Raw genomic sequence first — 27,035 nt, 5'->3', positions numbered from 1 at the left:
TTCCTTATTTTGGGCATTTGACAACAAAAAAAGTTGCTTTGCATCTCACCAGATGGCACTATAATTCATTTCTTTTTTGTTTTTTTTTATATTTTCATTAAGAGAGTTTTCATTCATTCTGCTTAACAGAAGAATCTCAAATGGCTGAAAGACATTTAAGGAATTGCTCAACATTCTTAGTCATCAGGGATATGCAAATCAAAATGATTCTGAGATACCATATTTCACCTGTCAGAATGGCTAATGTCAAAACACTGAAGATATCTTATGTTGGAGAGGATGTAGTGCAAGGGGAACACTCCTCCACTGTGGGTGGCAATGCAAACCTGTATAGTCACTTTGGAAATCAGTTTGGTGGTTTCTCAGAAAATTGGGAATAATTATTCCTCATGATCCAGCTATACCACTCTTGGGCATTTATCCAAGGAATGCTCAAGCATACCATAAGGACACATTCTCAACTATGTTCATACTAGCATTATTTTTAATTGCCAGAACTTGAAAACAGCTTAGACGTCCCTCAAGTTAAGAATAGATAAAGAAAATGTGGTACATATACACAATGGAGTACTATTCAGCAGAGAAAAACAATGTCATCATGAAGTTTGCAGTCACATGAGTGATTCATGTCTTAAGCTATTCATGTAATACATTACATTTACAGATTTCCTTACCCTGAGCCATTATTTCATCTTTAGAAAGAAGCCTAGGATCATGGTGAATGATTTCATCTAAGGAGTACTTTAATTTGTTTTAAATACTATATTAAGTGTCTCTAAATAGCTGGTCACGATGGAGTATGTCTGTACTTCCAGTACTCTGGAGGCAGATATAACAGTCTCTGGTGAGTTCAAGACCAACCTTGTCTATATAGTGAGTTCCAGGATAGCCAGGTAGATATAACTCACCCTGTCTCAAAAAGTTAAGAGTGTTTATTAAATGTTTTTATTAATTTTGTTTTGTATATATCTTCTTTGGACATCAGGCTGACAGTGCCTTCATATTCATATTTAGATAGTACTTAATCCACTTCTGTTGAATAGAATAATTTAATAGCTTAATAGCATTGGTGTTAGTTATTGGAAGCTTTATTTGCATCCAACAGTGACTACTACTTGTCCTGCTTATTTTAAGCTGGAAGATGATTTTGTATTACTGTTTCAATCTCATTCTTTACAGCACACTTGCTTAAGGTGTTTGTCACATCTGGGTTTAATTTTCCTGCCAGATACTCAAAGAAAATGCAATAAGTATGTCATTCAAACAACCCTTAGAAATTGAAAGGAAAGTAACAATGATATTTAGAAATTCAGTATGTCCCCCACAACAAAACCTGATAAGGAATCATCAAAACAAATAAAAAGGGAAAAGACAATTATAGGCAAATATGACTGATGTACTTCAGTGAAATATCCTCCAGAAAATCCATGCGATCAAATTCAAGTATGTATCAACAAGATTCACTGTGGACTAGGTGGCTTCATTCCAGGGTTGGAAAGATTGTTTAACACCAAAACTCAGTGAGAGTCACAGATAGCTTTATTAGATAAGGCAGAAATTACATAATTATCTCAACTGATGCAGAAAAGACATCTGACAATCTACAGTATCCCTAAAACATTAGGGATAGATGGATAATGTCTAAATGAGATGAAGTCTGCACAGTATAAACCCATGTCCAGCATTACATCAAATGGAGAATAACTGAGATCCTTTCCTTAGAAACACCAAAGGAGGGAAGATGCCCATTCTTATATCACTAAAGTAAGTCTTGCTCATATTCTGCTAAAACAATAAGTTCAGCAAAAAGAACGGAATGAATCATGGAAAGAAGTCAAACTTTTTCACCAGCAGGTGGTATGAACTTGTACATTTGGTGGTAAGTACTCCCTGAGTGTGTCTTAGACCTAATGAATACCATCAGGAAAATATCAGAATACAAAATCAAGATACAAAATATCATTTTTGTGTACAAGGAATCAAAATACTGACTAAGAAAGAAGTCAAGAAAGCAATCACGGTTACAATAACTTCCCAGAATAAAATACCTGGGAATAAAAGCAACACAGGAACTCAAGGGTCTTCATGGTGAAAATTTTGTTACCGTGAGGAAAGAAAGAGAAGACAACAGTAGAAAAAAATATCTGACATGTTGATGGATTGGCACAATCAGTACAGTACATTCATACTTGTTTCCATTACCAAAATAATCTAAGACTCTATGCAATCTTCATGAAAATTCCATTGAAACATAACTAAAAACTATAGGAATAAACAATCCAAAATTTTGCATAAAATATCAGATTCCAGATAGACCAAGCAAAGGTGAAGAAAGACAATAATGCTGCAGGTCTCACAAAATATCTGTTCAATTTATGACCCAGGGCAATAGTAACAGAGAATGACAGTGCTAACTCTCTCTGTATTATATAAATATTTTAAGAAAGCAAGATTTAAAACTCATAATTCTATTCCACTGGGGTAGTCACCTGAGCTTTGACAAAGCTTTTAGCAATAACCAGTGTAGAAGACACAGCCTACTTAATAAATATTGGTAGGATACTGGACATTGAGGATTAGTATCTCAAATGCATAAGAACATCAAGCTAATAATAGACAAATTAAAACTGGGGTAAAAAATTAATCAATGAGTTCTCAGAATATTAAACACAAATGTCTGAATAACACTTAAATTCATCCATAGACATCTCAGAATTGCAAATAAAAACTAGTTTGAGAATTCCTCTTACATCAGTCAGAATGGTCAAGATCAAAAATAAAAATGACAGCACATTCTGGTGAGGATACTGGGAGTGGGGAACTCTTACTGAATGCTTGTGTTCGTAAAAACATTTGCAGCCACCCTGGAAATCAGTGTGACAATTCCTCATTATGTTGTGAATCTATTTAATTTAAGATCCAGCTTTATTATACTCAGGCACATACTCAAAGGATTGTGCATCTTGCTACACAGATAATTGTTCATCATTTTCATTCTTGTTCTATTTATAACACTTGGAAGTTGTAAGCATCCTAGAAGCTCATCCACTGAAGAATGGATAATGAAATCATAGTACATTTGAACTTTGAGGTCTTTTTTTCAGTTAAAATAATTTTTTAAAAGGAATAGCTGAACAGAGACAGCAACCAGACATTATTCTTAGTTTGGGGAATCCTACTGGAGAGAGAGAGATTGAGAGAGAGAGAGAGAGAGAGAGAGAGAGAGAGAGAGAGAGAGAGAAAGAGAGAGAGAGAGAAAGGAGCATAGGAGCCAGAGTGATAAAACAAAATCACAAGAAAAACTACCAAAACATCTAACCTTGTTTCATGGGAGCTCACAGAGACTGAACCAACAACGCGGAGCCTGCATGGTAGTGACATAGGTGTTCTGCATATATGTGGCAGTTGTGTAGCTTTGTCTTATTGTGGGACTCCTAAAAGTGGGAACAGGGCTATCTCTGACACCTTTGGTGGCATTGGGACCCTACTCCTTATCCTGGGCTGCCTTAATACAAAGGGAGGTGCTTAGTTTTCCTGATACTTGATATGGCAAAATTTGTTGATAACCATTGGGGGTCTGACCATTTCTGAATAGAAAAGTAGGAAGAGTGGATGGGGGCAGGTGAGATGTGAGGTGGGGAAAAGTACTGCAATGAGAGGATGGAGAGGAAACTATGGTCAGGATTTAAAATAATAAATAACCATTTTAGGAAAGAATTCCCAAAATGCACATGTAATTATGGGAACTAGTGAAAAATCATCTTCAGAAATGTACCTAAGACCCAAATAGAAAGAGACAAATACATGTTTTTTTTTTACATGTGACTATTAGATTTTGGAAACTTCAATGTGTGTGCTACCATCCAAATAACCACAGAACTTAAGTATATATTATGTTATGTTAATAATTATTAATACTCATTACTATAATAATTATATATGAAATAATGTTTAATAATTACATAATTGTATAAGATAATTATGATAATATATTAAGTATACATTATGTTATGGAGAGACACAGGACAAACTAGAATTAGAAGGTTAAATAGGGAGGGAATGCAGGGAGTGGTGAATATGGGTGTGTTTAGAAGGACAACTCAAACTCAAGGCCAGTTGAAAACTACTTGGAAATTTGCTACTTAGAAGGATCCTAAAGTATTTACAGGTTTTGAGGAAGTCTAAATGGAATCACTAAATAAAGGATGGAAAAGTGCCCCAGCTAGACATTTTCTGCACCAAATATTTATCTAGTGCCAGGAACTGGATACATAACTTGATGAGGGCATCCATGGAAACAACCAAACATCATTGGCTATTCCAAAGGCTATGGGTTCCTCTACACAAGTTCCAAGTAAAGCTTTATTGCAGAAGACACCACTGACTCTTTCATTGAACATGGTAAATTCCAGGTAGTTCTTACCTAAAGCCTTCACCACTACTGAATTTCATCTGTGGTACTGAACATATTCTGACTTCTACCAGAGAAGAATTGTAAACCCCAGTCCAGCTACAGACTCTGTGTCTACAGTAGTGCCCTTCCTGCATGATACTTACATACAACAATGGCATAAATATTAGGGTTTAACCAACCAATGTCTGACTGGATATAGTCCACTCCATGAAATGCAACTCGATCTGATATGGATAAAGATTACCAGAACCTCAGAGTATACATATCAAAGACATAGGGCAAAATCTAGTACTATTATTTTGTTTAAGGAACTCATCAATGAAAAGAATCTTAATGATATTCTACTATACTCATTGATCAGTGCATCACTCAGCTCTCATCAGAGAAGATGCTTCTTGTAGTAGATGGGAACTAACACAGAAATCCACCACTGCACAGTGTGCAGAGATGGAGGAACTTTGAACCACACACTCTTCAGTGAGTTGTCTCATCAATTCCTTCAACTCAAGGTTTAGAGATCTATACCAAAGAGGAGACAGACAGAATTATGAGTCAAAAGTGATGGATAACTTCAAGGAAGCAGTGTCTTCCCGACACAATGGCACTGATACATCAGTCAGCTTACCCAGAATGTGTGAGCATGCTCAAGGCCTGTTGTGGTTCAAATGGTACATGTATCTCATGATCGAGAGGGACAAGTGGACACCAATTTTCACCATTAAAAAAGAAGTTATGTGAAATTGATATTTGCTTTGAAAGGGAAAATCTGTTTTCTCCAGTGGAGTCTCACTGACTATATTATTATACACATTTCAGGACCAGTGCCAAGCACAGGAGTGGTTGGATAACACAAAATGGACAAAACGGTATTTTTGTAGACTTTTTTGTCATTATTTGCTTCCCTTGGTTTTCTTTGTGTATTTGTTTATTTTCATTTTTTATATTTATTATTATATTTTTATTTATTTATATTCTTGATTTTACATTCCACTCAAAGCTTCCCTTCCCTTCCCTCTTCCTAGGTTCCCCCCTCCTTTATCCTCCAATCTGACCACATCCAATCCTCCTTCACTGTTATCCTTTAGATGCAGGCAGGAATGCCATGGATGCAAGTGAGTCCTAGTATGTCAAGCTGCAGTGAGAGCAGGCTCCCATTCTTCCACCATGGTTGGATCAGGCAGTCCAGCAGGAGGAATGGGTCCCAAACGCAGGCAACAGTGTCAGAGACATCCCCCTGCTCTCACTGTTAGGAATCCTATTCGAAGACCAATTACACAATTGTAACATACAGGCAGAGAGTATAGGTCAGTCCCATGTAGGTTCCCTGGTTGTCTTTTCAGTCTCTGTGAGCCTTTCCGAGCCCAGGTTAGTTGATTCTGTGGGTTTTATTGTGATGCTCTTGACACCAGTAGGTCCTACAATCCTTTCTCTCCCTCTTCTGCATTATTCCTCATGCTCTGCTCAAGGTTTGGCTGTTACAATTTGTCGCAGCTACAAGATATGTTGGGGTAAAGATGGTGTAGAAATTGTGGGAATGACCAACATATGACTGGCACAGCTGGAGATCATACCCTGGGAGGAAATCCCCCTTGAGGACCAGGACTCAGAATCAGGACACCCCAGAGACCTAGGATAGAAGCAAACTTGAGTGGGAAAAAAGTCAATGGAATGATTCCTAGTGATATTCCTTTATACTCATAAACTGATTTCTAGACCTATTGTCATAAGTGACACTTCACACAGCAGCTTATGGAAAGAGATGTCTATTTGGTTTTTGATGTTTATTTTAATTTTAATATTTATGTTTTTCTTTTCTTTTTTTCTTTACAGAGCTCAGAACCAAACCCAGGGCCTTGCACTTGCTAGGCAAGTGGCTCTACCACTATGCTAAATCCCTAAACCCCATTGTGGTGTTCTGTTTGTCTTTTTCTCCTCCTTTTGGTTTTGCTTTTAAAGAAAAATAGAGAAAAAAAACAATATAAAAGTAGGTAGGTAGTTGAGGAGAACCCAGAAAAAATTGGGTGAAGTGTAAAACATTATCAATATACACTCCAGGAAAAAAATTCAGTTTTATAGTAGGCAATTCCCCCATATATAAAATGGAGAAGAGACAGTCAACTGAAGAAATGCTAGTGGAAACTGCCAGTCAGAGGTTGAAAAGAAGTGTCTCCCAACCATTGTCCTGTGCCAAATTCAAGTCCACATTGATCAAAGACCTTAGTGTAAGTACAGAAAGAAAGAATCTGATAAAGAAAACATGGAGTAAACATCTAAATATATAGAATAACTCAGGAAATAAGACCACATTTTAACAAGTGTGATTGCATAGAACTAATTTTGTTTGCATTAAAAAATATTATGAGCATGTTAAGATGCAGGTTACACACAGATAGAAATAGATCTACAGGATATACTAGACTGAAGAATACCCAGAATATAGAAAGTATTAATAAACTGGGGCTGTAGACACGAGTCAGCACCTAAGAACACTTGCAATTCTGTCAAAGGATCTGAGTTCAGTTTCAACCACCCATGTTGGCAGCCACCTCAAAACCACTTAAAATTCCAGCTCTTCAGGATCCAGCCTCCTGTTCTGGCCCCCAAGAGAATTGCAATCTCAAGCTTCCCACAGATACACACACATATTGTATATCAAATGTGCATGCTGTATTCAAAAGCCATGGTGAAATTCTCCATCAAATTGGACAAAAACACATTTCTCATTTTTGTGACATCCACTCACATCAACTTATTAGGTGTTTTCAAGCTCTCAAGGGTCACTTGTTTTTCCAACCCTACAACACATGAGAATTTGTCAAGCTATATCTGAAAATGACATCAAATGCATGATAGTCCTTGTATTAACTACAAAGCATTAATCCTTAGAGCCTTATACTTACTAAACCCCCTGCCCTTATTTTCAGAATACCAACTAAAAACCACCGGTTTGCTTTGCCTTTGGCTTTTGCTGTGGATGAAATCAACAGGAATCTGTATCTTCTACCAAATGTGTCTCTCATATTTTACTTCTTCACTGACAATTATCATGATAAACAAGCATTTCAAAATTTCATATACAATGCTGCGAAAAAGCATAGACTTCCCCTTAACAACATCTGTAAAATTGTGAGCAAATGTTGTGTAATGATTACAGGACCAATGTTAGCACCGTCCATGAGTCTGGCACAATTTTTTGCATTTCTTCAAATATCCACAGGTGAGGTTGTTTGGGTGGGAAAGTGTGGAATCTTATTATTTGGCTTAGCCTGAGCCTGAGGAGAATATAAGGAGATTGGCTTCATATTCATGTAAATCAAGTTCAAGTGTAATTAATCAGCCACTCAAAGAGACATTCCGAATTCATTGTTTGATTTGTAGATGAGAAGAATTAGCACTCAAGGGGATATTCCTTGAACGAACTGTTGAATATGATTTTTTTTCATGTTCCCATCAGTGTAATATAACTGTAGTAATAGGAAAAAGTTCCCCTTCCTGTCATTTCAAATTGGCGCTTCACACACCTAAGGGCTCCCATTGAGATATCTGACAATTATCTACCTCATGTTGCTCCCTGTGTTTTATGTCCTTCAGCTCACCTATGGACCTTTTCATTCTGTCCTGAGTGATCCTAAACAGTTTCCCAATCTGTATCAGATGGCCCCCAAGGACACTGCTCTGGCCTTGGCCATGGTCTCTTTGATGATTCAGTTCTACTGGAACTGGGTTGGGCTGGCCATCTCAGATGATGACCAGGGTCTCCAATTTCTCTCAGATCTGAGAGGAGAAACTGAAGTCAAAAGAGTCTGCTTAGCCTTTGTGATCATGATCCCAGTCAATATGGAGTTATACATGTCAAGAGCTGAAGGGTATAACAACCAAATTGAGACATCATCCACAAATGTTGTTATCATCTATGGTGACACAGACAGCACTCTAGCTGTGTGCCTTAGAATGTGGGTGTCACAGGGTACACAGAGAATATGGGTCACCACCTCACAGTGGGATGTCACTACAAGTAAGGGAGACTACAGCCTTGACTCACTCTATGGGACTCTTGCCTTTGCCCACCACCATGCTGAGATTTCTGGTTTTAAAAATTTTACTCAGACATTGAACCCTTCCAAATACACAGACATATCCCTGGCAGGACTAGGGGTGGATGTACTTTAACTGTGAAACCCCAGCATCTACCTGTGAGACACTGAAGAACTGCTCATTGAATGTCTCACCAGAATGGTTAATGCTACAGAGTTTTTGCATGGCTTTTAGTGATGATACTTATGATATATATAATGCTGTGTATGCTATGGCCCATGCAATTCATGAAATGCTTCTTCAACAAATAGAAAACCAACCAGTCAACACTCTGAGAGCACTGGATTATGACTGCTCACAGTTATTTTATCTTTCAATGGATGGTACTTGGTGTCATTAATGTTATGTTCTTAAAGAGTCTCTCACATGCTGAAAACAATATTTCTCATGTATGTGGTGTTCACTATAAGGGATGGTTTATATAAGTGTACTCACCTGATTCTGACTCCACTGTAGGCTTTGCAGAACTTGTCGTTCTTGATTCTCTGAGAAAAATATTATAGGAGATAGTACTAAGATTCAGTTCAATACCTAATTGTGTACCTGTATGTGTGAGTTTAGTTGTGTCTGATTGTCTGTATGTCTTTGTGTTTGTTTCTGTATATGTGTTTGTGTCTTTATGGGTGTCTAAATGCATTTTTGTGCCTTTGTATGCATGTGTATGGATGTGCTACTTTGCATATATGAATGTCTCTCTCCTCTGTTTGTGACTGTGTATATGAGCATATATTTGTTGTGTGTACATATGTCTCTTGTCAATGTTTTTAATCAGTGTGTTTGTCTCTGTGTGTTTTGTGTCTTTATATGCCTTTGTGTTTCTGTATTTATATTTGGTTTCTTAGGTCTTTCTTTATGTGTGTTTTAGTGTGTATGTGTGTTCATGAGTTTAGCTGTATTATGTGTGTGCCTCTGCATGGGTATCTGTGTGGAAGTGTGTGTGTGTGTGTGTGTGTGTGTGTGTGTGTGTGTGTTTCATACTTATATTTGAAGGTTGTGTGCATGTCTGTGCTTATGTTTGATGGTTTGCCCCTGGGAGAACTAAAATTCTAGGAACACAATGGCTTTGTTTACTCACATGCTTTCATTGAGGGTCTCCATTTGGCACCTTCAATCAAGTTGCCTTAGGATGAAATCAGAACATATTTTCGACGTAATATAAGGGAATATGCACTAAAGAATATTTACCATCTTTCAGCTTCACCTATTTCTGAAGAATATGTACTTTGTTAATCCTGTTGGAGATGTAATAAATATGAATCAGAAAGAAAAACTGCCAGCAGAGTATGGCATTTACCGTATTTTGTGGTTTCCCCATGGTGTTGGACTTAAGGTAAAAATAGGAGAGTTTAAGTCTTATTTTCCACATGGCCAACAGCTCCATTTATATGAAGACATGATGGAGTGGGCCACAGGAAATGGACAGGTGGGTCTGTCCAAAATGTACTGATGTGCACCTCACATTTGTAACCATTGTCAAGTGAGGCCATTGGTGTTTTTATGTGACTTAGTGAAATTAGATGGATGGTCATGGACAGACTCAATTTTAAACTTCTAGATAATGTTTCTTCCCTTCAGTTTCTAAAATGTGATTTTTTTGGTAAGTTTTTGAAAATATAAGACAATCAAATGGTATATTTTATCATACCAGAAAATCTGTGTCTTATAAAAAATCATAACACTAGATATAACCAATAATTAATATTATTCCCAGTGAAGTTAGCAGTATTCTCTTGGTACATTTCTGATTGCTGCCCATTTCTTTTCTTCTCTTCTGTTAAATCTCTAATCTGCATGCAGAAAAGACTGAAGCTAATTGTAAGGAAAGGTTTGGGAAGTAGGAACATGTATGCAAGTTTTCAATTTGTATTCTATAATTTTATTCACACACATTGACTAGGAGGTCCTAAACTGCCTACTTGTCTAATATTTTAATTTTCATGGTCCACCTTAGATATTTTATTAAGTATAACTTGTTTTTTAGACTTTTTGTATAAAGATTATTTGCCTGTAAATATCAGTGTTCCATATGAGTATGAATTGTCTAAGTATATCTGGAGAGAGATTAAGATTTCCAGGCACTGAAGATAATTTTGAGCCTAAGTGTAGGAGTGGGGGATTGAACATAAAGTGTGATAGATTGCTAAGCAATCTCTCCATCCCTGAATCAACATTTATAAAGGAATCCTTTATTAGAAGAATATTTTTTTGCGCCTTAATTTATGTATAAATAATTCAAACCAACAAAGAAATGAACAAAAAAATCCAAAATGATTTGTACTGTTTCTTTATCTGGTTGGACAAGCACTCATAGTCATCATAATTTGGCTTTGAGAAAATTTGTAAATAAAATATCTCCTCATGTATCGCCAGATATATTATTGATATTGATTCTGATGTGTCTGGTTTTATAGTATCTGAACTACACTGCTTACTACAATGTTGTTTGTTGTGTTTGAAAAGGGTTTACATGCAGGAAGTGTGCCAACTTAATCTGAAGTGATACCTCAAGTTGCTCAGACAGAGTTGAATCAAGAGTTAATATTCCATTTTCACAGTGATGAGAAAATTATGCTCTGAGAACAGAGCAAACAGGATGAAGTTTTAGCTACTGGCTCATACCACATTACAAAATCATCAACCAAAAAATTAGGGAGGACTGAAAAAAACAAAAACAAAAACAAAAACAAAATACCCAATATGTGCTGTAGTTGAGAACAGTGAGGCGGCAGGACTCCAAATGTTACAATCATAGGCTTATAGGACAGTAAACTCATTGACATAATAAACAAAGACTTCAAAGATTAATTGTAAGAATGTTCAAGAAATCAAAGAGCATACAAATTACCTCTAAGGACAATACAATTAGAACACAAACACTTGCAAATAAAAAGGAATTGAGTGAAGATGTGACAAAAATTTAATAAACGTACAATAACAATGAAGAATTCATACTAACATTCTGAAAATGAATGACATAACAATTCACACAGCAAACTGTATAAAACTTTCTCTGAGAACGTCTCAAGTAGAAGACAGACTATTGGGACTTGAAACAAGGCAGATGAATTTTTTTTTTCGAGACAGAGTTTCTCTGTAGCTTTGGAGGCTGTCGTTCATTAACTTTGTAGACCAGGGTGGCCTTGAACTCACAGAGATCCACATGGCTCTGCCTCCAGAGTGCTGGGATTATAGGCGTGCACCACCACAGCCCAGTAAAGATTTATGTGTGTATGTATGTATGTATGTATGTATGTATGTATGTATGTATGTATGTATTATGTATACAGTATGTATGACTGCAGGCCAGAAGAGGGCGCCAGATCTCATTACAGATGGTTGTGAATCACCATGCGATTGCTGGGAATTGAACTCAGGACCTCTGGAAGAACAGTCAGTGCTCTTGACCTCTGAGCCATCTCTCCAGCTCCTGGCTGACGAATTTTAATACAAACTATGACTAAGATAAAACAATAAGGGAGGATGAAGAAAACACAAGAGACTTGGGAGACATCCGTAAAAGACCAAATTAGGACAGCACAGGCACAAGAGGAGGACAGCATGTGAAAGGTCCAAAGGTGTTTCTAATAAAATGACATCTAAAATTTTACCAAATGCTGCGGAATATAGCCACCCAAATACAGGAGCAGTCAGAATGCCCAACAGACAGGTTCAGAAAAGGACCCGACCTTTTTGAATATTACTTAAAATTTCAATTATGCAGAATACAGAGGAATTTTAAGTAGCATAAGAGAAGGTCAATTTCATTGAAAGTCACCATCATAATAACAGTAGCTTTATTCACAGAAACATTAAAAGGAGGGAGTATCAATTATGAGTTTCAAACAGACACAAAATTTCCAACCTTAATTACCATACCCAACAAAGCTATCCTTCATAATTTCAGAAAGATAGAAAAACTTATACCGGTTAACACAAATTGCAGGAACACTTAAGACATTTGCAGAGTGTCTTTACACTTCGCACCCCTTCACACTGAATATTAAGTTAAACAGTAGATGTCACAGGAATGTGTAGTCTACACTAGACCACTAGACAGAAAAGCAAAAGTTTGATATACATCAAAATTTACAAGCACACAAATTGACACTAATCACCAAATAGCTTTCATTAGTAACTGATTTTTAATAATCCCATTCTCTAGTCTAAGGTCAAAGACAAGGAAATATTTTAAAAACATCAAACAATACTGTGTTGCTCAGAAGGTAAATGCTGCACTCATAAAAAAGATCATTGTCTCCACAGTAAAGGAAAAAGACCATTACAGGTAAACTGAATCAGAAAGAAGGAAACTGTACTCTAATCAATGAATACGGATGGAGAAATCCTCAAGTAAATACTGACAAACAGGTCTGAACAGCACATCAGAAATATCAGTCCGTATACAAAGGTGACATTGTTACAGGCATGTAAGTCTGGTTCAACACATGCAAATCAATCAAGTATAAGATGTCCCATAAATATATGCTAAGATACTAATTGAATGCTCATTGAAAAAGATATAGAAAATGTCTTGAGCAATGTCCAGCATCCCTTCAGAGAAAGCAAACAAAGAAACATAAAAAACCCTTGAAAAATAAAAAGGACATTTCTTGACAAAATAAGTGTCTATAAGACAAAACTTAAAAAACATTGTACTATATGGAGAGGAACTCAAAGCATTTCCAATAAATTGAGAAATGGAACCAAGTGTGGTGGTACTTCCCAGAATTAATGAGCAACTAAAAAAATAGGTCACCAATATGACCAGAGGCCAATTAGACAGAGACAATTTCTCAATTAAGTTTCTCTTTTTTCTTGTATCTCTGATTTGTGTCAAGTTGAAAAAGCTAAGCTATACTATGGGTTGGTTGGGTGTTCAGTTCAGGCTTTCCAGTGGTCACACAACATAGCCTCCTAGATCTTCCTGAACTTTTAGTAGTTCAGAAGCACCTCAATGTTTCATCAATTTGTTCTCATATGTTCATGTGTGGCCTTGTACCAATTACTGAATGTAATATGTTCACTCAGGTCATGTATATAAAGAAAACTTGTTAACTACTCAACATGATGAGATGATATATCTATTGAAGGAGTAGTCAACTCCTGGCTCAGCATCTGTCTGATTTCCCTCAGATGCCCTCTGCTATGTGCAGTGTTGATTGTCAGCCTGGATTCAGAAAATTCCATCAGGAGGGAATGGCAGCCTGCTGTTTTGTTTGCACCCCCTGCCCAGTAAATGAGATTTCCAATGAGACAGGTAATTGTTTACTGCAGGGAGAAATCCTTCACATTGACTGACTTCTGTTATCCACACTGCACTTTCAGAGGGGCCTGGAAGGCTGCTGTACTGTTGTGTGGTATTCACCAGAGAAGCCTGCTCAGACATAGGTTTAAGCCAAATAAAATCTTCATTAGCTGGATGTCAACTACAGTTGATGTTCAGGAACCCAGTGTAGCACTGAGCCTTTCTCGAGGTGAAGTTTTAAGCAAAAGAACCATGTTGTGGGTTAACATACTTCAATTACCAAGAACAGTGAGCCTAAAGCAGATCTACAGAATCTAAAAAGCAAAGTTAGTACATTTTGACACATTCCCAGAACTATAAGGACTATGATGGATTAGGCCTTTGCTTCAGTTTGGCAGCTGGTGCTGCTAGGTGGTGAGTTTCATGGTCTGTGTGGTACTTCTATCATGGAGTCAGTTGAGCTAGGGAGGGTCTGGGTAGCTACTTAATTCTATGGCACTTTTACAACACAAGTAAATCTATTCCTTTCCTAATTTTGTTTTTACAGGTAGATGATCAATAATAATGTCTTTATACATAACAACCCATGCCTTCACATATATCTTTGATGCACTGTAAAATCATTGCTAGTAGTATTTTGTAAAAGAAGGTGTTTTGAAAAAATCAAATAGCCCTGTGAGGGAATTCTACACTAAATCTGTCCGGATGATTATATCCCTGTTAAGGTACTTGTAGACTAGATTGTAGTCACAAGTCTTTTTAAATATTTGGTTATTCATTTATCCTCCTTTAATGTATGTACGTGTTTCTGTGTGAGTTTATGTTCAAGAGATTGTGGAGGCCAAAATAGTGCATACAAGCCCCTGGAACCTGAGTTCGAGACAGGTATTAGCTTCCACATGAACGCTGAGTCCATACACTTGTGCTCTGCAGAACTGTAAGCACTCTTAACTGTTGAGTCATCTCCTGCCACTGAAGTCATGAAGCCTACACAACGTGTTCTTGCCACTGCCCTCAAACATTGCTGACAGAGACAGATAATGAGTCACGGTGTGTTGGAATCGTAATTAAGTATTGTGTGGTGGTAGGCTTGCTGTTTATACAGCATTTGATGAATGGCTGGTATTTTGTGTTGTCATTTAGGGGACAGGTGAGTGGGGAAGACAGCATGAAGATGTGAATTCAGGTTGGTACCATAAGGCTGAAATGGGAGCCTGCTAAGGAAACTTTGGTAGAATGCAAGTGCTGTTACTGTTCATGTGAGGGAGGTTTTCAGAGAGTTTTGAGACTGATGCCATTGTAGGTTGTAGTGACTAAAGAGTAGTAACTGAGGGTAAAATGACTAGAAACAGCTAAATATGAGACAGCAATTGATTTCATATAAAAATTGGGAAAAGTGTGGACACTTGATATAGGGAAATACAGGAGTCCCACTTAAAATTACTGTACACAGTAGCAATGAATGTCACAATAATATAAATAAAATAGTTTTGTAGTTAAAAGAAAGTCATAATTATTCCAATGATAGTTTGGCATGCACAATCCACATAAGTCAACTGGTTATTGATTTGGAGATATCCATGTGCAAAGGTGAGTCCAGAACTGCTTTTGACTTTTATTGCCAGTCATTGTCTATAATGCGAAGAACATTTAAAAAAGACATTTGGGGCGTTGGAGAGATGTCTCACTGGTTAAGAGCATGGGATGCTCTTACAGAGGTCCTGTGTTCAATTTCCAGAAACCACATGGTGGCTCACAACTATCTGTAATGAGATTCGCTGCCCTCTTCTGGTGTGCACGCATATCTGTAGGCAGAGCACTGTATATGTAATAAATATCTAAGTTCTTAAAAAAAGAAGAGTTAGCAGGTAAATCTCTTGCCTCAAGTCTGATGACCTGAATTCATCTTAGGAAGCTCATTGAAATGAGATGGATCCAATTCCTACAAGATGGCTTCTTGACAATTTGCACTTTACACACACACACACACACACACACACACACACACACACACACACACAAATCAAACACTCACACATGTTAAAAAACAGATTGTAATAAAATTGATTTAGGATAATAAGTATAAAGGGCATTTACAAATACCAACAAAAATAAACAAAAACTTTATGTTATGAATATTTGAATTAGGCATATGCAGATTGTAGTAAGTCCATATGGGGTCAGTTCCATGTGAAGGACATTAGAGGCATCTGATGCCCTTTGTACCAGAGTTACAGGTAGTAATGTGGTCCTTCACATGTTCTGGGAACTGGACTTACGCCTCCTGTGAGAGCAGACCATGTTCTTAACAGCTGAGCTATCTTTCCAGCTCCTTAAAGAAAAACAAAGAAAAACTGTAATCATAACTGACCATAAATGCTGGTTGGTTTTATTCCTGGAATGACTTAAAATCCTGGAAGCACATCACTGCTCTCCATTGTGATCCACAATTTAGCACAAGTACCATCATATTTCCCTTACTTGCAGTGGTGAAAATTACATCTTATGAATGGGGAATTATTGTTCAATTTAAATATTCTGTGTTACCACTATCACTTGGGAGTTCTCATGTTGTCTTGTTCATGCTGTTTTACCAAAAACTCCTTCACCATTGAGTACATTAGTAGACCCCAGGTCTGTTGGATTCCACAGAGCATTCCTAGTGATTTCTGACCTTGCCTTCCCAGCAGGTCTGCATAAGAGGATGATTGGACCTCAGGCCTGGGTACTAGCTGTTTGGTAGGGTCTACATTTAGCTGTATCTAGTAAGGCAGAGGTCTTTGGCCTCCTCCCTTGGCATTGATATAAAAGCCCTTTGCAATAAAGTGTTGGCCTGGTGGATTAGGATCTAGGCCTCACTGAGGCTATCCTGTGTTTCTGTCTGTCTGTCTGTCTGTCTGTCTCTCTCCTCCATATGTCTTTCTAAATCGCTTATCCCTCACTCCCCAAGGACACCAATGTGTAAAATGTGGGAGTTGGTCCCCTCACAGGTCTCATATAGAAGGAAATTAGGGCAGGAAGTAGGTGCTCTGTGCTCTCATAGGTGGTGATATAAGATACAAGACTTCTGGGTGCTATGTATGTGTAGAGTTTTCTACCTTAATAGTAGGATTATTTTATTTTATAAACTGTTTTGTATCATGTTCCCTGATGAGGACACAACTTAGGGCATCATATTTAATTAATTTTCCTTTTTTAAAATTTTTCTTTATTAAGAAAATTTCTACTCACTTTAATCTTATCCACAAACCTCTCCCTCCTCCCATCCTCATCCCTCTTTTCCAAGCTACCCCACATCCCCACAAGCCCAAATTGAGGTCTCCCATGGCGAGTCAGCAGAGCACAGCATACTGAGCTTAGGCAGGTCCAAGACCCTTCCCACTGCACCAAGGCTGTGTAAGGCATCACACCACAGGCACTGGATTTCAGAAGCCTTCCCATAAACCAGGGACAGATCCCGATCTACCTGCCTGGGTAACGGTTCAAGCCAAATAACCCTCTTCCGTGTCCAGAGGGCCTAGTGCAGTCCCATGGGGGTTCCACAGCCACCAGTCCACGATTCATGGACTTCTACTAGTGTGGCCAGTCATTTCTGCACATCTTTCCATCATGATCTCGACATCCCTTGCGCGCAGTATCTCTCCTCTCTCTTATCAATTAGATTCCCAAAGGTCAGCCTGGTGCCTCGCTGTTCATATCTGTATCTACCTTCATCTGTCACTGGACAAAGGCTTTATGATGACAGCTAGGTTATTTGCTAGCCTGGTCACCAGAGTAGACCAGTCCAGGCACTCTCTGGACTACTTCAGCAGAGCAAGGTTGGGTCAACCTTGTGGATTCCTGATGGCCTCTCTAGCACCCTATCTCTTCCTGTTCCAATGATGTCCTCATCTATCATGGTATCTTCCTCCCTGCCCTCCCACTCTGTCCCTGTTCCAGCTTGAACCTCCCATTTCCCTATGTTCTCATCCACCACTCCACACCCTCTGCCACCCCTAACCCCCTGCCACTCAGCCCACTCATGTAGATCTCTTCCACTTCTCCTTCATAGGATCATTCTAGAGTCTCTTTCACTTTGCTAGCCTCTCTGGAGTTGTGTCTTGCAGTCTGGGCATCCCTTCCCTCCCATTTAGTATCCATTTATGAGTGAGTACATATTGTGTTTGACTTCTGAGTATAGGTTACCTCACTCAAGATGATATTTTTTAGATCCATCCATTTGCCTGCTAATTTCATGTTATCATTGTTTTTTTACTGCTGAATAGGATTCACTTGTGTATATGTACCATATTTTCTTTATCCATTCTTCAGTTGAAGGGCATCTAGGTTGTTTCCAGGTTCTTTCTATTATAAATAACGCTGATATGAACATAGTTGAGCATGTGTTCTTGTGGTAACTTTGAGCATTCCTTGATCATATGCCCAAGAGTGGTATAACTGGGTCTTGAGGAAGATTTATTCCCCATTTAATGAGAAACTGCCATACTGATTTCCTGAGTGGCTGTACAAGTTTGCTTTCCCACCAACAGTGGAGGAGTGTTCCCCTTTCCCACAACCTCTCCAACATAAGCTGTCGTCAGTGTTTTTGATTTTAGGAATTGTGACAGGTGTAAGATCGTATCTTAGAGTTGTTTCGATTTGCATTTCCCTGATGAGTAAGGATGTTGAGCAATTGCTTAAATGCCTTTCAGCCATTTGAGATTCTTCTATTGAGAATTCTCTGTTAAACTCTGTAGACCAATTTTTAATTAGATTGTTCAGTATTTTGATGTCTAGCTTTTTGAGTTCTTTATATATTTTGGAGATCAGCCCTCTGTCAGATATGGGTTGGTGAAGAACTTTTCCCATTCTGTATGCTGTCATTTAGTCTTATTGACCGTGTCCTTTGCTCTACAAAAGCTTCTCAGTTTCAGGAGGTTCCATTTATTAATTGTCAATCTCAGTCTCAGCGCTACTGGTGTTACATTTAGGAAGTGGTCTCCTGTGCCAATTAATTCCAGACTACTTCCTACTTTCTCTTCTGTCAAGTTTAGTGTAACTGGATTTATGTTGAGGTCTTTGATTCACATGGACTTGAGTTTTGTGTATGGGAACAGATTTGGATCTATTTGCAATCTTCTGCATGTTGACATCCAGTTATGCAGCATCATTTGTTGAAGATGCTTTCTTTTTTTCCATGGTACAGTTTTGGCTTCTTTGTTGAAAATCATATGTTCATAAGTGTATGGATTAATGTCAGGATCTTCAGTTTGATTCCCTTGATCCACATGTTGGTTTTTATACCCGTACCAATGTGTTTCTATTTCTCGCTCTTTAGTAGAGCTTGAGGTCAAGGATCATGATGCCTCCAGAGGTTGCTTTATTATACAGGATTCTTTTAGCCATCCTAGGTTATTTGTTTTTCCATGTAAATTTAAGTATTGTTCTTTCCAAGTCTGTGAAGAATTTTGTTGGGATTTTGATGGGGCTTGCATTGAATCTGTAGATTCCTTTTGGTAAGATTCCCCTTTTTAATATGTTGATTCTAACTATCCATGAGCATGGGAAATCTTTCCATTTTCGTATCTCTTCTTCAATTTCTTTCTTCAGAGACTTAAAGTTCTTATCATACATGTAATTTACCTGATTAGTTAGAGTTCCCCAAGGTATTTTACATTATTTGTGGCTATTGCAAATGGTGATCTTTCTCTGATTTCTTTCTCAGCCCCTTTATCATTTGTATATAGGACAGCTACTGATTTTTTTTGAGTAAATCTTGTATCCTGACACCTTAGTGAAGCTGTTTTTCAGCTTTAGGAGTTCTCTGGTAGAATATTTGGGGTCTCTTATATATATTATCATATCATCTGCAAATAATGATAGTTTGACTTCTTCCTTACCAATTTGTATCCCTTTGATCTCCTTTTGTTGTCTTATTTCTCTAGCTAGAACTTCAAGTACTATATTGAATAAGTATGGGGAGAGTGGACAGCCTTGTCTTGTTTCTGACTTTAGTGGAATTGCTTTGAATTTCTCTCCATTTACTTTGAGGTTGGCTGTTGGCTTCTAGTAAGTTGCATTTATTATGTTTAGGTATGTTTCTTGTATTCCTGATCTCTCTAGAACCTTTATCATGAAGGGGTGTTGGATTTTGTCAGAGGCTTTTTCAGCATCCAATGAGATAATCATGTGGTTTATTTTCTTTCAGTTTGTTTATATGGTGTATTACATTGACAGATTTTCACATGTTAAACAATCCTTGCATCCCTGGGATGAAGCCTACTTTGTCATGTTGAATAATTTTTTTTTTGATGTGTTCCTGCATTCAGTTAGCCAGTATTTCATTGAGTATTTTTGCATGAATATTCATTAGGGAGATCAGTCTGTAGTTCTCTTTCTTTGTTGCATCTTTATGTGGTTTGGGTATCAGGGTAACTGTAGCCTCATAAAAAGAATTTGGTTATGTTCCTTCTGTTTTTATGGTGTAGAACAATTTGAAGAGTATTGGTATTAGCTCTTCTTTAAAAATATGGTAGAATTCTGTGCTGAAACCATCTGGTCCTGGGCTTTTTTTTTTTTGGTTTGAAACTTTCAATGACCATTTCTAATTCCTTAGGTGTTACTGGCCTATTTAAATAGTTTATCTGGCCTTGATTTAACTTAGGTATGTGTTACCTATCCAGAAAAATTGTACATTTCTTTCAGATTTTACAATTTTGTTGAGTAGAGGTATTTGAAGTATTACCTAATGATTCTCTGGATTTCCTCATTGTCTGTTGTTTTCTCTCCCTTTTCATTTCTGATTTTGTTAATTTGGATGCTCTCTCTGTGTTTTTTGTTTCATTTGGATAAGGGCTTATCTATCTTGTTGATTTTTCTCAAAGAACCAACTCATTGTTTCATTGATTCTATGTATGGTTCTCTTTGTTTCTATTTTACTGATTTCAGCTCTCAATTTGATTATTTACTGGCATCTGTTTCTCCTGGGTGAATTTTCTTCTTCTTGTTCTTGAGCTTTCAGATGTGCTGTTAAGTCACTAGCGTGAGATTTCTCTAGCTTCTTTATGTGGGCATTTGGAGCTATGAATTTTCCTCTAAGCACTGCTTTCATGGTGTCCCATAAGTTTGGGTGCTATGTATGTATAGAGTTTTCTACCTTAATAGTAGGATTGTTTCATTTATAAACTGTTTGGTATCCCTATTCCCTGATGAGGACACAACAAAGCATGTCATATTTCATTAATTTTTCTTGAGAGTTTCATACATTGTTATAAAACCTCCCTCTCTCCCCATTCTATTTCCCACACATCACATGCAACAAAACTCTCAAACTCATGAGCTCTTCTTCATTTACTATATTCAAGCACTCTTTTTCATTTACTGTTTCACATTCATATGCACTTGCACACACACACTAGATCCTATTTGTTGTTGCTTGGCTACTCATGTGTTTGGTGATGATCATATGGGAATGAAAAAAAAAAGCTATAAGAGGTTTGATCCTGGATAAGACCAAGTCTCCATCTCTCATGAGGGCATCACTTCTAATTCAGATAGAAAGATTCATGTTATAGTGTATCAATAGGATCTGTGTTTGTCCTTGAAGAAGATAGGCATTATGAAATGGAAGCATTGCTTTTCAGAAAAGTGTCAATTACATCTTTATCAATAAACTATTTGGATGTTGGAAAGGCCTGTCCATAAGAAATGCTGAAGTTGCACTAACAATATTTTTGCTTTCTACATCAGATATGGATCAGTGTATGAAGTGTCCAGAGGACCAGTATGCCAATGCAGAGCGGAACCACTGTTTGTACAAAGATGTGACCTTTCTGGCCTTTGATGACCCTTTGGGGATGACTCTGTCCTGCATGGCCTTGTGTTTGTCTGCATTCACAGTTCTGGTTCTTGGGATCTTTGTGAAGCACCAAGACACTCCCATTGTGAAGGCCAATAACCTCACTCTCAGCTACATCCTGCTCATCTCCCTCATCTTCTGTTTCCTCTGTTCCTTGCTCTTCATCGGCCATCCCAACTCAATCACCTGCTTCCTGCAGCAAATAACATATGGAGTTTTATTCACTGTGGCTATTTCCACTGTGTTGGCCAAGACAATTACTGTGGTTTTGGCCTTCAAAGTCACTACTCCTGGAAGAAGGATGAAGTGGCTCCTGGTATCAGGGGCACCAACCTCTATCATTCCCACTTGCTTCATCATCCAAATTATTCTCTGTGCAATCTGGTTAGGAGCTTCTCCTCCTTCTGTTGACATTGATGCACACTCTGAGCATGGGCACATCATTATTGTATGCAACAAGGGCTCAGTAACTGCTTTCTATTCTGTCTTAGGATACTTGGGCTCTCTGGCCCTGGGGAGCTTCACTGTGGCTTTCTTGGCCAGGAATCTCCCTGACACATTCAATGAAGCCAAATTCTTCACATTCAGCATGCTGTTGTTCTGCAGTGTCTGGGTCACTTTTCTCCCTGTCTACCACAGCACTAAGGGCAAGGTCATGGTGGCTGTGGAGGTCTTCTCCATCTTAGTCTCTAGTGCTGGCTTGCTGGGATGTGTATTTATCCCCAAGTGCTACATCATTTTGCTAAGACCAGAGAGAAATTCTCTTCAAAAGTTAAGGGAGAAAACATTTTCCAGAACTCACATTTCATAAATTTTAACTGACAAGTGTAATGTTGGTAAAGAATCACCTATTAGGATACAATGCAAGGTTATTCACTAGCTAGTGACTCTTAGTGTTTCTTCTAATGGTGTTGATTATCAGTGGCATGTATACTATTTTATCTATATTGTCTCCCATGTACTTACACTCAGCCACCTATTTTTACAGGACTTGGCTTTTGGACATTAGTGATGAGTAGAAATGTTATTTTTGTCTGTAATATGTAATAAGATTTGAGATTAACTCAGAAGTTTCCTTTTGAAATCTTAGTGAACGTATGTCTTTGACAGCAATTGATTATTGGAGAAATTGAAGGAAGTTTGTGACCTCATGTTTACAGATGAAGGCAAAACAGTGGTACCCCTCATTGAGAGAAGACTACAGAATTCTGATGCATCCTTGGAGTTAGAGGAGTAGAACTTAGGAGTGAGAGTGATGTTTCAATAAACAGTTATTGCAGAATATTGCAGAAGTTGGAGAGATGTCTCAGCAGACAAAATCACGTACTTCTCTTGTAAAGTGGCAGAGTTCAATATACAGCCTTCATAAAATGTAGTTCACACCCAACTGTAACAGTAGCTCCAAGGGATCAATGTCCTCTTTGGGGCTTCAAGGCTCTTACACACACACACACACACACACAGACACTCACACACACACGCACACACACACACATTACCATACACTCAAAACGCGCGCGCACACCCACACACACACATACACTCACATTACCATACACTCAAAATGCACAAACACACACACACACACACACACACACACACACACACACACATACCAGAATCCTAACCCTTTCTGTCTATCACTAGAAAATATACAGATTTCTATGGGATAATAATAAAATAAAATATACTAAGATAAAAAGATAATATGTTAGATTGAATAAGCAAACAAAAAGAAGGAAAGGAGCCCAAGAAAATTCTGAAACCTACTTGATTGCACTTTCTCAGTCCCTTCAAAACTGTAAATTGGTAGGCATTGTGTATACTAAAAGAAACTAATCGGGTAAAATGAGAGAAGAAAAAATAAGAAGATGAAAAAACTGAGAAAAAACAACAAAGAAATAAACCAAATAGTAAAACACTCTGACATGATATTGTGAGATAAGAAATATCAAAAGATGCCATTGAGTTCATTTTATGTTGCCATCTACTGTTGAACATGAAGCCTATACTCAAAAGTAGACTCCCTTGGAGGAAAGTAAACTTTCATTACCAGCTTGCTATGCACTGGATATTTCTTCTGGGTTTAAGCTAAAGTCATCTGAGAGGAGGGAACCTCAATTAATAAAGTGTTTAAAAGCTGGCGGTGGTGGTGCATATGTTTAATCCTAGCACTTAAAGGCATAGGCAGGCAGATGTCTGTGAGTTTGAGGCCAGCCTGGTCTTCAGAGTTAGTTACAGGATAGCCAAGATTCCAAAAAGAAACCTTTCATGATGCTTCCCATGCTCCCAAAAGAAAATGTCTCCATGACATCAAGCTATAGGGCATTTTCTTAATCAGTGATTAACTGGGAGAGGCCAGCTCAATGTGGGTGGTGACATTCCTAAGCTGGTGGCCCTGAGTTCTATAAGAAATCAGGCTGAGCAAGGTAGTAAGCAGCACCTCTCCACGGCATCTGCCTCATTTCCTGTTTGATTTTGGTCCTAGATTCCTGAAATGATGGACTCAAATGTAAAAGTGTGGGCAAAATAAGCCCTTTCTTCTCCAACTTGTTTTTGAAATTTGCATACAGGTCAAATAGTGAAGTAAGATGAAACACAGTTCTGTTAATCCTGTGGCCCACTGTATCATGTGAGAAGATAAGGAGAATTTCTGGCCTTCTGGAGCATTTGGAGAAAATATTCCTACTTTTGCATTTATCCCAAGACCTTTTGGGAAATTCCAAAAATTGAGAATGTCATATTCTGCATGTGATTTCCTTTTCCCATCCAGAACCACCTGGTCTCCAGCATGATTGATGAGTTGTGTGTTCTTTAGAAAAGGGTGAAGCTGGAAGAGATGCATGCTGTTATGTTACATAAATTCCAGAGAGGTACAAAAGAGGCAGAATTAAGCAACATCACTTTTTGATTTTAATCCCTATTGTGAAAAGCACACTTAATATAGGTATCACTCATATCAATCAAATTATACCCAAGGATAATGGAAACATCATTATGGTTCTAAAATATTCCAATCACTTCCTTTAGAAAACAGAACAAAGCACTCCTAAATGATATATGTGCATGGAGAAAACTCCCACCTTCTTTTAAAATATAGTCATACCTGGGCCTGAGTGATGGCTCTGAGGTTAAAGGCACCAACTGCTCTAACAGAGGACCAAGGCTGGATTCCCAGAACCCACATGGCAGCTTACAACTGTCTGTAACTACAGTTCCAGGGGAGCCAACCCCCTCACCAGACATACATGCATTCAAACACTAATGTTCATAAAATAATATAAAAAAAGAAAATTTAGTCACATCCAATAATGTTTTGAAAATATTTGGAGTTTCACTATGTAAAATGAATGATTTTATGAGTGATCATTTATGGAACATAAGCATTTTAGCAGTATCTATGTCCATTGTGACAATTCTCTGTATGTGTGTTTTCTGTTGTGTGAAATCTCTGGGGTTAATGGACATTTCATATTGAAAAATTTACCCTGAAAATACTGTACGATCCCTGTGGATATTGCTCTGCTGTGAATATCTCTCTGTATAAATAAAATGCTGTTTGGCCATTGGCCAGGCAGGAAGTATAAGCAGGACAAGAGAGAAGAGAATTCTGGGAGGTGGAAGGCTGGGGAGAGAGAGACACCACCAGCCACCAACATGATAAAAAAAGAGATAAGGTACTGGTAAGCCACAAGCCACATGACAAAATTTAGATTAATAAAAATGGGCTAAATATAAAAAATAAGAGCTAGACACTAGTAGGCCTGAGCTAAGGGCCAAGCAGTTTAAATAACATAAATGTCTGTATGTTTATTTTACAAATGGGTTGTTGGACTAACAGGGCTTGATGGAACCTGGAGAGAAGCTCTCCAACTACAGACCCCTTGCAATACAACTACATATTGGCTTAAAGTAGACTTCTACTTACATAGACTCTCTCATAGATGTTGAGAAAATAATCTAAGCTATGTATTCTCTAGTTTTAGTGCATTTCTAAACCCTTAGAGTGGCATCTTGCTGATGGTATAGTACCACAGGAGTGACATGTTACCTGCCATGGGAAGAATACCATATGTTTTCCTTTTCCACAAGTGTGAAAAAGTACTTGATTGAGAGTCATCTCATGTAGACTGTGGGCCACAGAATAGACGGCATTGTACACATTGTAACTCTCTTCACTCATGGCCATGTCAAATATGTTCCCTGGCAAGAATCCCAAGGAGGCATTAGGCAGACAGTTATCCACAATTTTACAGTTTTTCCTCAAAAATGAGCAATTGAAGAATGAGTGCCATAATACATGAAGATAAATGTCTTGTGGGTATTTGGAAGGATTGGCTGTCTGAACAAAATCTGTAAAATTAATAATCTCCTCCTTACGGCGTGAAAAATAAGGGTCCCATGCAATGCATCTAACAGGAAATAGTTATCAAATGTCGAATGATCCCAGAGTGAGTTCAGGACCCAGACATTCCATGTGACTAACTTCTGCTTTATATTTACTATTAAGCTTAATAGAGAATCAGTGTCCCCATAAATAATAATCACATTTGCTGATGAATCCAGGATTTTCGCCTGATTTTTCCAGGATGTGGTCAGAAATGAACCCCTGATGGCTAGGATCATTTCCACAAATGCTATGCAGACTCCATTTTTTTCCAGCTCAGTTCTCAAATCTGATAGAATCTGGTCACCTTTGTGATCATCTATGATGAACAGCCCCACCCAGTTCCAGTGGAAATGAAGCATCAATGACACAATGCCAAGTGTCAGAGATGTGTCCTTGGGGGCCACCTGGTACAGGGAAGAAAATCTTCTTTGTTCACTGAGGGTGGTATCAAAAGGCCCAATACCAAGCTGTAGGGAGAAACAATCAGAAAGAAGAACATTGTCAAAAATAATGAACTCAATTCTACATCAATGGTTTGAAGCTTAAGGATAATCTTTCTTTGATGTTCAAATTTGTCTTCCTATGGGTTTATGAGAACATACAGTGATGTTCTTCTGTCAGCACAGCAGCTGCACATGAATCTCCTGATACTTTAATTACTGTCTTCAGCCCCACAGCCCCACAGTCAGTATCCCAACAGCCACTCAGGTTGAAGCCTGGAGGGGCATCCAGTCTCCCAGCCTGGTTACATGGTGTCTGCTGTATGTAGGTTTAAACTAAGTGTCTATCATTTTATTTACCATCAAAGGCTCAGAAGTCAGTTGTGAGGGTCAAATCCTGTTAGATCTGAGAGACCAAAGAACATCCATATGACCTTGCTGTTCGATTGGAGACTCAGCAATAGACATGTATCTCCATTTGTTCCAAAGCAAAACAAAGAACCAAATTCCACGTCCCACCCTAACCCTTCCTGTGCTGTCCTTCTGTCTGTATTCATGATTCATCAGAATGATCTATGGCTAATTCCATTCAACTATTGCAGGCTCTGCCCCCC

At 38.1% G+C, this 27,035-nt stretch overlaps 2 pseudogenes; one reads left to right on the top strand and one right to left on the bottom strand.

The window, feature by feature from the left end:
• The window catches only part of LOC118576369, a 29,214-nt pseudogene extending 6,812 nt beyond the window's left edge, over window positions 1-22,402 (top strand).
• Window positions 1-27,035, bottom strand: part of LOC118576367 — a 54,657-nt pseudogene that overhangs the window by 20,995 nt on the left and 6,627 nt on the right.

The sequence above is a fragment of the Onychomys torridus genome, unplaced genomic scaffold (assembly GCF_903995425.1).
Source record: "Onychomys torridus unplaced genomic scaffold, mOncTor1.1, whole genome shotgun sequence".
In the NCBI taxonomy this organism is placed as follows: Eukaryota; Metazoa; Chordata; class Mammalia; order Rodentia; family Cricetidae; genus Onychomys; species Onychomys torridus.
Note: the sequence above shows the minus strand (reverse complement) of the source record. Positions and strands in the feature narration are given on the sequence as shown.